Source organism: Solanum verrucosum, unplaced genomic scaffold, assembly GCF_900185275.1.
Source record: "Solanum verrucosum unplaced genomic scaffold, falcon-dt-bn FXZP01000019.1, whole genome shotgun sequence".
NCBI lineage: Eukaryota > Viridiplantae > Streptophyta > Magnoliopsida > Solanales > Solanaceae > Solanum > Solanum verrucosum.
In genome coordinates, this window is record NW_026020191.1 from 194,838 (window position 1) to 207,809 (window position 12,972).

The 12,972-nt window shown below is 34.3% G+C and overlaps 1 pseudogene; it reads right to left on the reverse strand.

The window, feature by feature from the left end:
• Positions 1-506: 506 nt before the first annotated feature.
• LOC125829400 (uncharacterized) lies at positions 507-7,197 on the reverse strand (annotated as a pseudogene).
• Positions 7,198-12,972: the final 5,775 nt, after the last annotated feature.

Consider the following 12,972-nt stretch of genomic DNA (forward strand, 5'->3'; position numbering starts at 1 on the left):
TTATTTTCGACTTAACTCGCTATTGGCCCGCTAGGGCAGCCCCCATCCTGCCACAGCGACCCCGCCTTGGCGAAAATAATCCTACCACAGCGGCTTGCACGGAACCAGTAAGTCGATTTTAAGAGTTTCAAACCCCCATATCACAACACACCTTCGTCCCATGACACTCAAAAAGTACCCGTTCACGCTAAGATCAGTTTCGGAAGTTCTACTCACCCGAATTCAATTTTGTAAAGTCGTACGGGTTCTTTAACATCTTAGCTATCTATTCATGTGATAAAATTTCATAATTGGATCTCTCAATTGTTACCAGATTTCCCTAGACCTTACTGATTTTAATTTCATCCAAATCTGGACTAGGTTGGGAAATTCCAAGTTACTACGAAAACATTTTCTGGCTCAAAAAATTTTCCCATTAGCTTTTCTATAACGACACTAACTTATCATTACAATAGATACCAATTTACCCATCACTCGTCCCCGAGTGACAAACTTAGGAAAACAGGCTAGAGAAAGAATGAAGTAGTACTTGAATCGATGAACAATTGGGGATACTTGTCTCGCATGTCCTTCTCGATTTCCCAAGTAGATTCCTCAACTGGACGATGCTACCATTGAACTTTCATGGACTTAATCTCCTTGGTCCTCAGATTCCGGACATCACGATCAAGAATGGAAATCGGTTCCTCCTCATACTGAAGGTCTTTGTCTAACACAATTGAGTCTCATTTTATTATGTAATCCCCATCACCATGATATCTCTTCAACATGGATACATGAAATACCGGATGAACTCCACATAGATTGGGGGTAAAGCTAATCTATAAGCCACTGGCCATACACATTCAAGAACCTCAAAGGGACCAATGTATCGCAAGCTTAGCTTACCCTTCTTGCCAAATCTCATCACCCCTTTCATGGGTGATACCTTAAGAAGAACATTCTCACCGGTCTGAAATTTCATGTCTCTTACCTTATGGTCAACATACTTCTTTTGTCTACTCTAGGCATCTAAAAGCTTAGATTGAATACTCCTCACCTTATCTTGAACATCCATCACTAAATCAACCCCCAAGGGTTTCACATCTCCAGCCTCAAACCATCTTATGGGTGATCTACATCTCCTCCCATAAAGTGCTTCAAACGATGCCATGTCAATGCTGGAGTGGTAACTATTATTATAGGAGAATTCGCATAAAGGTAAGAACTTATCTCAATGTCCCCCAAAGTCAATCACACACACCCTCAACATGTCTTCTAACACTTGAATAGTCCTCTCTTATTGCCCGTCCATTTGTGGATGGAAAGTTGGACTAAAAGTGAGTTTTGTGCGCAATTCATCATGTAACTTCCTCCAAAACTTGGAGGTAAACTGCGTACGACGGTCTGAGATGATAGAGAGGGGCACCCCATGCAACCTCACTATCTCTTTCACATACACCTTAGCCAATTGTTCAGCATTATAATCTATTCTTACCGGGATAAAATAGGTTGACTTAGTCAATCTGTCAACCACTACCCAAATAGAATCAAACTTTCCCAAAGTCTTGGGAAGATTAACCACGAAATCCATCACTAACCTTTCCCACTTCCATTCCTGAATTGACATTCTCTGAAGTAAACCTACAGGCCTTTGATGCTCATATTTTACTTGTTGGCAATTTTAACACCTAGCCACAAACTCCGCTATATCTTTATTAAATGCTAGGCAACTAATAAAGTTTCTTCAAATCTCGGTACATCTTGGTCACACCCGGATGAATGGAATATCACGAACCATGAAATTTTGTCAACAATTTCTGAATCAAGTCATCAACTCGAGGAACACAAATCCTTTCTTTAAAACAGAGCACACCTTCCGTATTAAGAGTGGTCTCTTGTGCCTTACCAATCACAGTCTTTTTGCTAAGCTCATTCAAATTTTCATCCTCAAACTGCTTGGCCTTGATCTCATCAATGAATGTGGCCCTCACCTCAATGCTAGCTAACACCCCACATTTTTTTGAGATGCCCAATTACATGAACTTAGACTCCAAGGTCTGGATTTCCTTAGCCAAAGGTCGCTTAGTTGCACTCAAGCAAGCCAAACTATCTATACTCAGCGTTTTTTAAGTTAGTGCATCTGCCACTACATTAGCCTTACCCGGATGATATTGGATGGTCACATCATAATCCTTGAGTAACTCCATCCACCTTCGTTGTCTCAAATTCAGACTCTTTTAGGTGAAAACATGTTGCAAGCTACGATGATCAGTAAACACTTCACACTTGGCACCATAGAGGTAATGCCGCCAGATCTTAAGAGCAAACACTACCGCTGCCAACTCCAAATCATGTGTTGGATAATTCCTCTCATGCACCTTCAACTGTCGTGATGCATAAGTTATAACATTCTTATCCTGCATTAACACAACACCCAAATTCGAATGTGAAGCATCACAATAGATAATAAAATCTTTACCTTCCACTGGTAGTGCTAGGATAGGTGTTGTGGTCAAGAGAGTCTTGAGTTTTTGAAAGCTCTCCTCAAATTTTTCAGTCCATTTAAATGGTATCTCTTTTTTGGTAAATTTTGTCAAGTGAGTGGCAATAGAAGCAAAGTTCTTCACAAATCGACGATAGTAGCTAGAAAGCCCCACAAAACTCCTAACTTCTGTTACAAAGCTAGGCCGAACCCAATTCTTAACTGCCTCAATCTTTTGGGGATCTACCATTACTCCTTCTTTTGAAACTACATGCCCCAAAAATGCAATCGAAGTCAACCAAAATTCAGACTTAGAAAATTTTGCACACAACCTTTGTTTCCTAAGAACACCCAAAACAATACGAAGATGGTCGGCATACTCTTCCTCACTTTTCGAATACATTAAAATATCATCAATAAAGATTATAACAAAGGAAACAAGAAATGGTTTGAACACACCATTCATCAGACTTATGAAAGCTGCAGGTGCATTTGTCAACCCAAACGACATAACTAGAAATTTGTAGTGCCCATAACGGGTTCTAAACGTCGTCTTGGGACATCCTCGGGCCTAATTTTCAACTTATGGTAACAAGACCTTAGATCAATCTTAGAGAAAGCTGATGCACCTTGCAATTGGTTAGAAAGATCATCTATTCGAGGCAATGGGTACTTGTTTCGAATGGTGACCCTATTTAATTGCTGGTAATCTATACATATCATCATACTACCATCTTTTTTCTTAACAAACAATACAGGAGCACCCCACAGGAAGCACTAGGACGAATGAATCTTTTATCAAGAAGCTCTTGGATTTGAGCCTTAAGGTCTCTTAATTTTGTTGGAGCCATGCGATATGGAGGGATAGAAATGGGGTGGGTACCAGGTTCCAAATCAATGCAAAAATCTGTATCTCTATTCGGAGGCATACCAGGTAAATCCATAGGAAACACTTCTCTAAATTCTGACACCACAGGAATAGACTCAATAGATGAAGTCTCAACCTCAACATCCCGAATATGAGCCAAATAAGCTAAACAACCCTGCCCTACCTGTTTTCTAGCCCGAATGGAGGATATGATCTTAGCTTGCTTAGGCTTATACACCCTTTCCCACTCTAATGTTTCCCTTCCCGAAATTTCTAAAGTCACAGACTTAGTATTACAATTAAGCACAACATAATATGGGGACAACTAAGTCATGCCTAAGATTATATCAAAGTCAGTCATATCCAAAATCACCAAAGCAGCCCAAGTATGAAACCCATAAACAAAATAAGACAAGCACGATAAACATGGGTGACTATGACATACTCTCCAACTGGGGTAGAAACATGGATGGGGGCATCAAGTATATCACAAATCATAGCAAATTCTAAGGCAAATCGCACGGACACAAAAGAAGAAGTAGAACCCAGATCAAATAACACATTAGCCATTTGGTCACAAACAAGAATAGTACATGTGATCACTACGTTAGATGCCTCCGCCTAGGTCTTGCCGGAAAAGGCATAACACTGAGCCCTGTCATCATGACGGGCGACTTCCCTTCCTGGCTGCACTGTACCTCTACCTGCGTTACCATCTGCCCTACTTCTGCGGCCTCACTGATTTCCTCCTCGCCCACCTTATGGACGTCCTCAACCATTATTACCATTTTCCGCGGGTACCACTGCCTTAGTCTGCTGCTACGCGAAATCAATCATGCACGGGTGGGGACAATCTCTCCTCATATTCCCAGGTTCTCCGCAGTTATAGCAAGTACAATCAAAAGATGGCCTGTTGTCCGTCGAAGGTGCGATTCCCTGTCTATCCTGAATCAAATTCTGAGGTAGAGTTCTGGAGTAATTACCTGTAGAAACAGGCATAGCAGACTGAATTGGCCGGGCTGCAAGTGTTGGTCTCCTTGAACCTCTGGAGTAAGAACCCTAAAAATTGCCTAAATTCTTAGCTTTCTTAGCCAATGCCTTATCCTGATCGTCTCGCCTCACCCCCTCCACTTTCTTCAAAAAATCAATTACCTCATTGAAGTTTTTTCCTACAAAAGTCATATGAACGGAAAATACCTGCAACTTAGAATTTAGCCCCTTAACAAATAAACGGATCCTCTCTTCCTCAGTAGTCACCAATTTCGTAGCATATCTAGACAAAGCGTGGAACTTGGCTTCTTAAGAAGCCACATTCATACCACTTTGATCTAAGGCCATGAACTCATCCTTCTTACGATCTCTCAAAGTCTGAGGCACGTACTTCTCCAAAAATAGAGCATGAAACTGGGTCCAAGTGAGTGGGGGTAAAACTGAAGATCTGCATTCCACATAAGCTCCCCACCACTGCTTAGCCTCACCTTGAAGCTGAAAAGTCACAAACTCAACTCCATGTTGATGGACAATTCCCATCTTATGAATTCTCTCATAGCAATCTAAGATGAACTCATAGGCAACCTCATCTCAGAACCATAGAACACAGACGGTTTCAACTTTAAGAACTTAGTCAACATCTCATGCTTATTACCATTCATAACAGGACCCAACAAAGGACGGAAGAAAGTGTCATTACTCCAGTTCCATCCACCTTGGGGAACAGTGATAGCAATAGGGGGATTGGTGGGAGCTTGATTTGCTTAAATAGAGGGAAGCACTCTAGGACCAACCAATCCTTTCAAGAACGACATAATCTGTTGAGTTAACACTGGGTCTAAATGAGGAATATTTGTAGTCTCAGCCTGCACCTCTTCTTCTTAACCAACATTCTCCTTGTTCTCAACCTCTATATTCTCCTCTACCTCTTCATGATGTGCAGGAGGGGCCTAATTTCTGGGAGCATTTTCAACCGGTGCTCCATCCCTAGTGGTTACCACCCTTCCTCGGCCTCTACCCCTAGCTCTTCCTCTACCCCTGCCTCGATTGCGACCTCTCGTTGCAGATTCCTCAGCTAGGGCATCGACAGGAGCTACAGGCCTGACGCCGTTGAACCTAGTGTTAACTATGTGTGGACAGAAAAGTGAAGGAGGTTAGATACCAATTCGAATCGCCAGATACCATTTGGAATCATTTCATAGCACGAAAGGAGACTAGAGAAAACATAGATATTTCCTAAAGTCTTATAGCCTCTAAAAGAAAAGTACAGACGTCTCCGTATCGTTTCGCAAGACTCTACTAGACTCGTTTTGGTACATCGAGATCAACGAACCTAGGCTCTATTACCAACTTTGTCACGACCCATACCATCATGATTGACACCCATACTAACCCTCCGGTAGGAGAACTATTGATACTAATTAGCTAACCGAGAACTACACAACTTAATCAAAACTAAGGCATTTAAAGTTACGGAAGCAGGTTTAAATGCTAAGGAAAAGAAATAGAGTTCCATAAACTCCAATAAAAGTCTAACAAAACAAATGCGAAAATAACGCCTAGAACCTGAAAGTCAATGTACCAAAACTCTAACAAGAACCCTAAGTCTAAACAAGAAGGGTGCAACCCCAAACTTAAACATAAGAAATCTAAAGGACTAGTCTAAGTCTAAAATATGGACATAAACAGAAAGAGAACTCATGGCAGCCCGGAAGAACTGGCTCACCCTTGAATTCGATTGATCACTTATATTCTAAGTGAGGTCTGTCAATAGCCGCCTGAAGATGCCCTGTACTCAAAAAAAAAGAAGCAAGTGCAGTATCAGTAAAAAAGCATAAGGTACTGGTAGGATCATGCGGCTATCCCACTAAGTGCAACATATATAAGCCATTACAACATAATGATAACATGCATACACCCAACATATACAATATCCACATCATTTACGAACAAAAGGAGCATTCCACAATTTTCAAGATATACTGTTATGTCAAGTCAATGGTCCTTTCATGGAACCCAAACCCAAATTGTTAGTGTACCGGTACGTGGTACCCGATCCCATGGTTATGCCGGAACGTGGCAATAGATCCTAGTTAGTGTGTCGAAACGCAACACCTGATCCATTCAACAAGACACAATCACAATCACAATCACAATCACAAGTATATTCTCAAAATCATACAATCAAGTCATGATTCATGGCATTCATCATTCATCTATCCTCATTTACAATTAGTGTGATCAATAATGCAACATTCTCATATATACATGTATTATAATGAAGCAAGAACAAACATACAGCACACAACATGAAATCACAACCATCACCTACCTCGAACAAAACTTGAATTCCCTAAGAAACTTGATTCCTCTCTTTCTGGATTCGTTCCGCTTGTTCTTGGTCTACAAACAATTAATATAACACATGAATCAAATAAACAATGTTTAATTACCCGGATTACAATCAACTCTATCAACCCTAGTTTAAACCCATGGTCCCAATATCCAAATTAGGGTCTTTCCCACCATCCAAACAGTTCCAAAATCCTTCCCCAATAGTAATTACCCACGAAACTAAGTTGTACGGATCAAAAAATAGATTCGGGAAGTGACAACCTTACCTTTAGCCTCAAGAATGGTGGAAAACTGTCAAGAAAACACCTGGGGTCGTTCCTTAGCTCTCAAAGTTGAAAAGTGCAGAATAAAACGTTTTTGGTATTTCTGACTTAACTCACGACTGGCCCGCTAGGGCGATCCCCATCCCGCCACAGCGGCCCTGCCCTAGCAAAATAATCCCGTCACAGCGGCTTGCAGGGAATCATTGAGTCAATTTAAGAGTTTCAAACCCCCATTTCACAACACACCTTCGTCCCATGACACTCAAAAAGTACCTAGTCACGCTAAGATCAGTTTCGAAAGTTCTACTCACCCGAATTCAATTTCGTAAAATCGTAGGGGTTCCTTAAAGTCTTAGCTATTTATACATGTGACAAAATTCATAATTGGATCTCTCAATTATTACCAGATTTCCCTAGACTTTACTGACTCCGATTTTGTCCAAATCTGGACTAGGTTGGAAAATTCCAAGTTACTACGAAAAAGTTTTCCGGCCCAAAATTTTCCCCCTTGGCTTTTCTATAACGATGGGAACCGGTCGTTACAGTTTTTATTAGATATTATTTACTATTTGTGTAAATAAAATATTGTGTTGTGTTATATATGATTTTTTATTTTTTTATTTTTTTTAAATTTTTGGTATATTAACTTATATATGGCTATTATCTTTTTCTTTTGTTGGTAGAAAAATGTATTCATTATTTTGAAATATGCATGCATATCAAATTAATAAATAAATAGCAAAAATATGGTTAGATACCATTGAAATATATGTGATATGACAATACTTAAATTTCTTTCTGCATCTACTTTTAAATTTATAGCAATGTCAAGTAATTTATTTTTTCTCCACTTAAAAGAAATAGTTTTTAATATATATAAAATAGTGATTTTTAATGTAAAAAAAATCTTCCTGAATGATAGTTCAAGTAATGTTTCTATTTTAAAAACTAAAATTTGCATATTCTCCCTACAAATATTCATTATTTTGAAATATGCGTGTAGATCAAATTAATAAATAAATAACAAAAAGATGATTAGATACCATTGACATATATGTGATTTGACAATACTTAAATTTCTTTCTGCATCTATTTTCAAATTTATAACAATGTCAAGTAATTTTATATTTCTCCACAACATTCTTTATAGTGATAAGATAATTTGTAACTATTCTTATTAATCTTAACATCAAAAATATGTATACTTAAGGTTTTTTTATATGGTTAATAATTTTGAAATTAAAATATTTTGATCTCAATTTGTGATATAGTTATTATAATAATTATATAATGTAACAATAATGTGCGAAAATCATTTTCCGGTTGATAATATTCAAAAGTTGTGCACATAAAATTAAACAAAATACTATTATAATTAGTAATGATGATTTCAAAAAAAAAAAATGATTATTCCCTTCTAAGTGGCAGTCTAATATCAAGGCACTTGATAGTTTTATAACAAAGTATAAATGGATAAAAACCTTATAAACAACAAAACTAACTATTTGATTAGATAGTGAATTAAAAAATGTCATGATAAAAATAAATAAATAATCAAAACAATTACGAAAAAAGAAGAAAAAGAAAACTGTAATAAAAGAATAGTTAAAATTATGTAGGTAAAATATTTTTTTTAAAATAAGTTAAAGATAAAAAAAAAAAAAAAAAAAAAAAAAACTAACCTAAATCATCCCTAAAATTCCTTACCCGCTTACCTAACTACCCTAATCTCTTAAAACTCAACTATATATATATATATATATATATATATATATATATATATATATTAATCTTCTAAATATACAACAGGAAAGACAAAAGAAATGTTTCAAATTAGTATAAATATGTCATGAACAAAAATGTTTTCGAATTATCATTTCTTAAAAAGAAGCGTTTTAATTTTATATATACAATTAATGCTAACAAAATTTTACACTAATTTATGTGCTATAAATATATGTTCTTCAAAGGCAATAAACGTTATTCTAACAATTTCTCTTTCTTCTAGTATAATGAAGATGAATATATAGCATATTTGGTGTGTGCTCAATTGAAATTTGTGCTATTAATGAAATTTACAAATTCATAAATCAATTTAAAATCTAGTATTAAAATTTTTGTCTCTACTTTTAGCTAAAATCTAAATATAATTTACAAAGCATGTTGCAACCTTTTTAGCACTCATCTTATCTTTATATAAAATAAAAAAAAGTTAAAATTTTTATTTTTATTGATAAGTTTAAAGATTTAAAAATCTACAAATTAATTAATAAATAAAAAGTCTGAATTTTTTTAATAATATATAACTATTAGTTTTTTGGTTTTGGCGGTTTTATGTGACAAAATTTAACATAATTATTTATCAAATTAAAATTATAATTTTCTTGGAGATAAATTTTAAAAAAATACTGAAAATTCGAGAATTATTTTAATGATGACATGTGACACTATTTTGTAAACAATAGATTTATAATATTTTTAATTTACTCTTTATTATACATGCACATTTTTTACTCAATAATAATTTGTTTTAGTTATTTCTAAATTTAAAAAATATTATATTTTAAATACCCGCGCAACGCACGGGTACATATATTAGTATCTATAATAGGAGAGGTGATAATGCTTGCATGTCAGCGCCACAATTAATCTTTAATTTTAATTGTTAAATTATAAACTAATTAAATAGAATTAATTAAATTTTTTTATTAAAGGAAAAACAGTTACCGTTTTAGAAGACAAATTAGAATTTTTGTTTTTTTTTTTAAAAAAAGAAAAAAATATTATATTTTAACATACAAGTTAGATTCCTTTTTGAGTTTTATGGAAATAATTAAATATATATAATTAAAAAATAAATTATATCAGGGCCACAATTTTTATGTCAGGAAAGGAAAAAACTAATAAATGGCATCAAACTGCATTATATCAAGTGAAATTATTTTTTATTTATTTAAATTGAAAAGATTACAGGTAATATTTTAATTGTTCCTTATAATTAACTATGTAAATTATAAGTTGTTTCTTCCCAAAAAATTACATTATAGGTAAATCTAATTGGTAACAATTAAAATATTGCCTATAACTATATAAAAAAAATATATATAACATTTACATCAGTTTAAAAATATTACATATCATAAGTTTTAATTCTATGTAAAACTTCTCACGTTTTATATAGATAACTATCCCAATAATGTTGCTAAAATTTAGGAATTACAATTTATGTTTATGTTTATATTCACATAAATTTAAAACACAAATCAATTTAGCCTAATTTTCTGTAACTATATTTCCACAAAATATCTGGCAGATAATTGCATTTACAAATAATGATGCTATAATTTAGGGATTAAAATATATTGCATGTACTGATAATGATGCTATAGTATAGGAATTAAAATATATTGATATAAAATATAAAATTAAATATATAATAGGAGGTTTTCTGAGTGAAAGTTGGGAGGTTTCAATAAAAAGATTTTTCAATTAAATTTGTGTTATTTCCAAGAGTATTATACTAATTATCATTAAAATAAAAAATTAAATAGTAAATATTAATTAAAAATCTACATGCATCACAAAAAACCACGTGTCAGTTTTAGGATAAATTTAGTTGTCATTGTAATTTTAAGTTATTGGTATTATTAAGTGCATAATACATTTTATTGGTTATTTTTATGTATAAAATTATCACATTTTAAATTATCCGCACAATGCGCGGGCATATATACTATTATATATAATAGAAAAGTGATAACGCTACATGTCAGCACCACAAAAAATAGGTTTTTCTTTAAATAATTAAAAATTATTAATTACATGTAATAGGGTTAAATTAACAAAATAAATTTAAAATCCGAAAATAAAAAATAAAAAATAAAAATTACAAATATAAAAGGAAGAAAAATGAAAACACATAAGATTTTTTAAAAAAAACATAAAAGTAACCAACTTAACTCTTTTTTTTGGAAAATATTTTTAACTGTCTTTCCACAACCTCCTTATTTTTAGAAAAACAAATAATAATTCATATATATATATATATATGTTATAAACATATTTATTTTATAGTGAATGTCTATTATGTAAGGGTGTGCAAAAACCGAACCGACCGATAAACCGAACCGAAAAAAGTGTTATTGGTTTATTGTTACCGGGTTATTGGGTTAACGGTTATTTAATGGTTTTACAAAAAAAAATTATTGGGTTATCGATTTGTTATTGGTTTTTTAATATTGGGTTATTGGGTTAACCGATAACCCATTAAGAATATAATAATAATTTTTAGTTATATATATATATATATATATATAATATTAAACAAAAAATATTAATATAATTAGTAGTAGATTAGACTAAAAATATAAAATTCCTACGCAATAAATAATAATTGACATTACTTAACACTTAACACTAACTTAACACTAACAGACTCCCCTCTCTACTATTTAACCTTTAGGTTTTACATTTTAGGACTACTTATTTACTTTAGGTAGGTCAAAACTCAAAACCTAAAGAACGGCGACGACAAGGATTTGTGAGTTGCGACGACGACGACAACGACAAGTATTAGGTGACGACTAAGGTTGTGAAACTGAATTGTGAATATTTGCTCTGCCTTGAAACCATTTCATGATTTGTTGCCTTCATTATTGTCTAATTCATAGTTTTCTTAAGAAACTCTTTTTTTGTTTTCCAGTGATGATCTTTTTAATTTCTCTTTAGTTAAATTGGTTTACCTTGAAACTATTTCATGATTTGCTGCCTTAATTATTGTCTGATTCATTTTGTAACAGAGACATATACATGACTGAAAATATTATAACTGATGAGGTGGTTGTCCTGGTCGATGAAAGTATTAATTCAAATGCTACACGTCAAACAAAATCTATTCAGTTAAAGGTAAAGAAAGAAAGAAAGAAAAGATCTCGGGCATGGGATCATTTCGGATCATTTGTTGATGAAGAAGGGAATAAGAAATCCATGTGTAAGCATTGTGGTGCAGATTATTTTGCTGATTCAGGTAAAAATGGTACGACGTCAATGCTTACTCATATGTTAACATGTCCAAAGATGCCTCGAATTGTTGATAAAAATCAAACTCAAATAGGCTTTAAAACAGTTCAACGGGGTGATACGGATGATGTGGTTGTTGTTTCCTGGAAATTTGAGCAAGAGCAATGTAGGAGAGCTTTATGTCGCATGGTGATTGTGGATGAACTCCCTTTCAAATTTGTCGAGAAGGAAGGTTTTAGAAACTTTATGAAAGTAACGCAACCTCATTTTAAGATTCCTTCTCGTACCACTGTGACGCGTGACTGTTTTAAACTTTTTGATGCGGAGAAACAGAAGTTGAGGAAATCTTTCGGAGAAGCACAACAAAGAGTTAGTCTTACTACTGATACTTGGACCTCTTTGCAGCGAATTAATTATATGTGTATCACTGCACATTGGATCGATAAAGAATGGATGATGCATAAGAGGATAATTAGCTTCTGTCAAGTTTCTAGCCATAGGGGTGAAGATATGGCTAATGAGATAAGTAAGTGTTTACGTGATTGGGGGTTGGATAAAATTTTTACCATCACAGTTGATAATTCTAGTTCGAATGATGTGACTGTGAAAGAGTTGTCGAAGATATTCACCAAACGGGGTACCAATTTCATGAATGGAGAACACCTTCATGTGAGGTGTATGGCACATATTCTAAATCTTGTTGTTCAAGATGGTTTGAAAGTGTCGGCTGCTTCTATTGAACGGGTTAGAAAAGCAGTTAAATACATTAGGTTGTCTCCTGCAAGGTGTAAGAGGTTCCATGAATGTGCTGAAGATGTTGATATCAATTGTAAGAAATCTTTATGTTTGGATGTTTGTACGAGGTGGAACTCCACATACTTGATGTTGAACAGGGCTATTGAGTTTGAAAATGTGTTTTCCAGTTATGTTGATCGTGATATTGGTTTGTTGCATTACCTTCAATTTGTTGAGGATGAAGATGGAACTGCTGCCGGTGCACTTTCAACTGATGA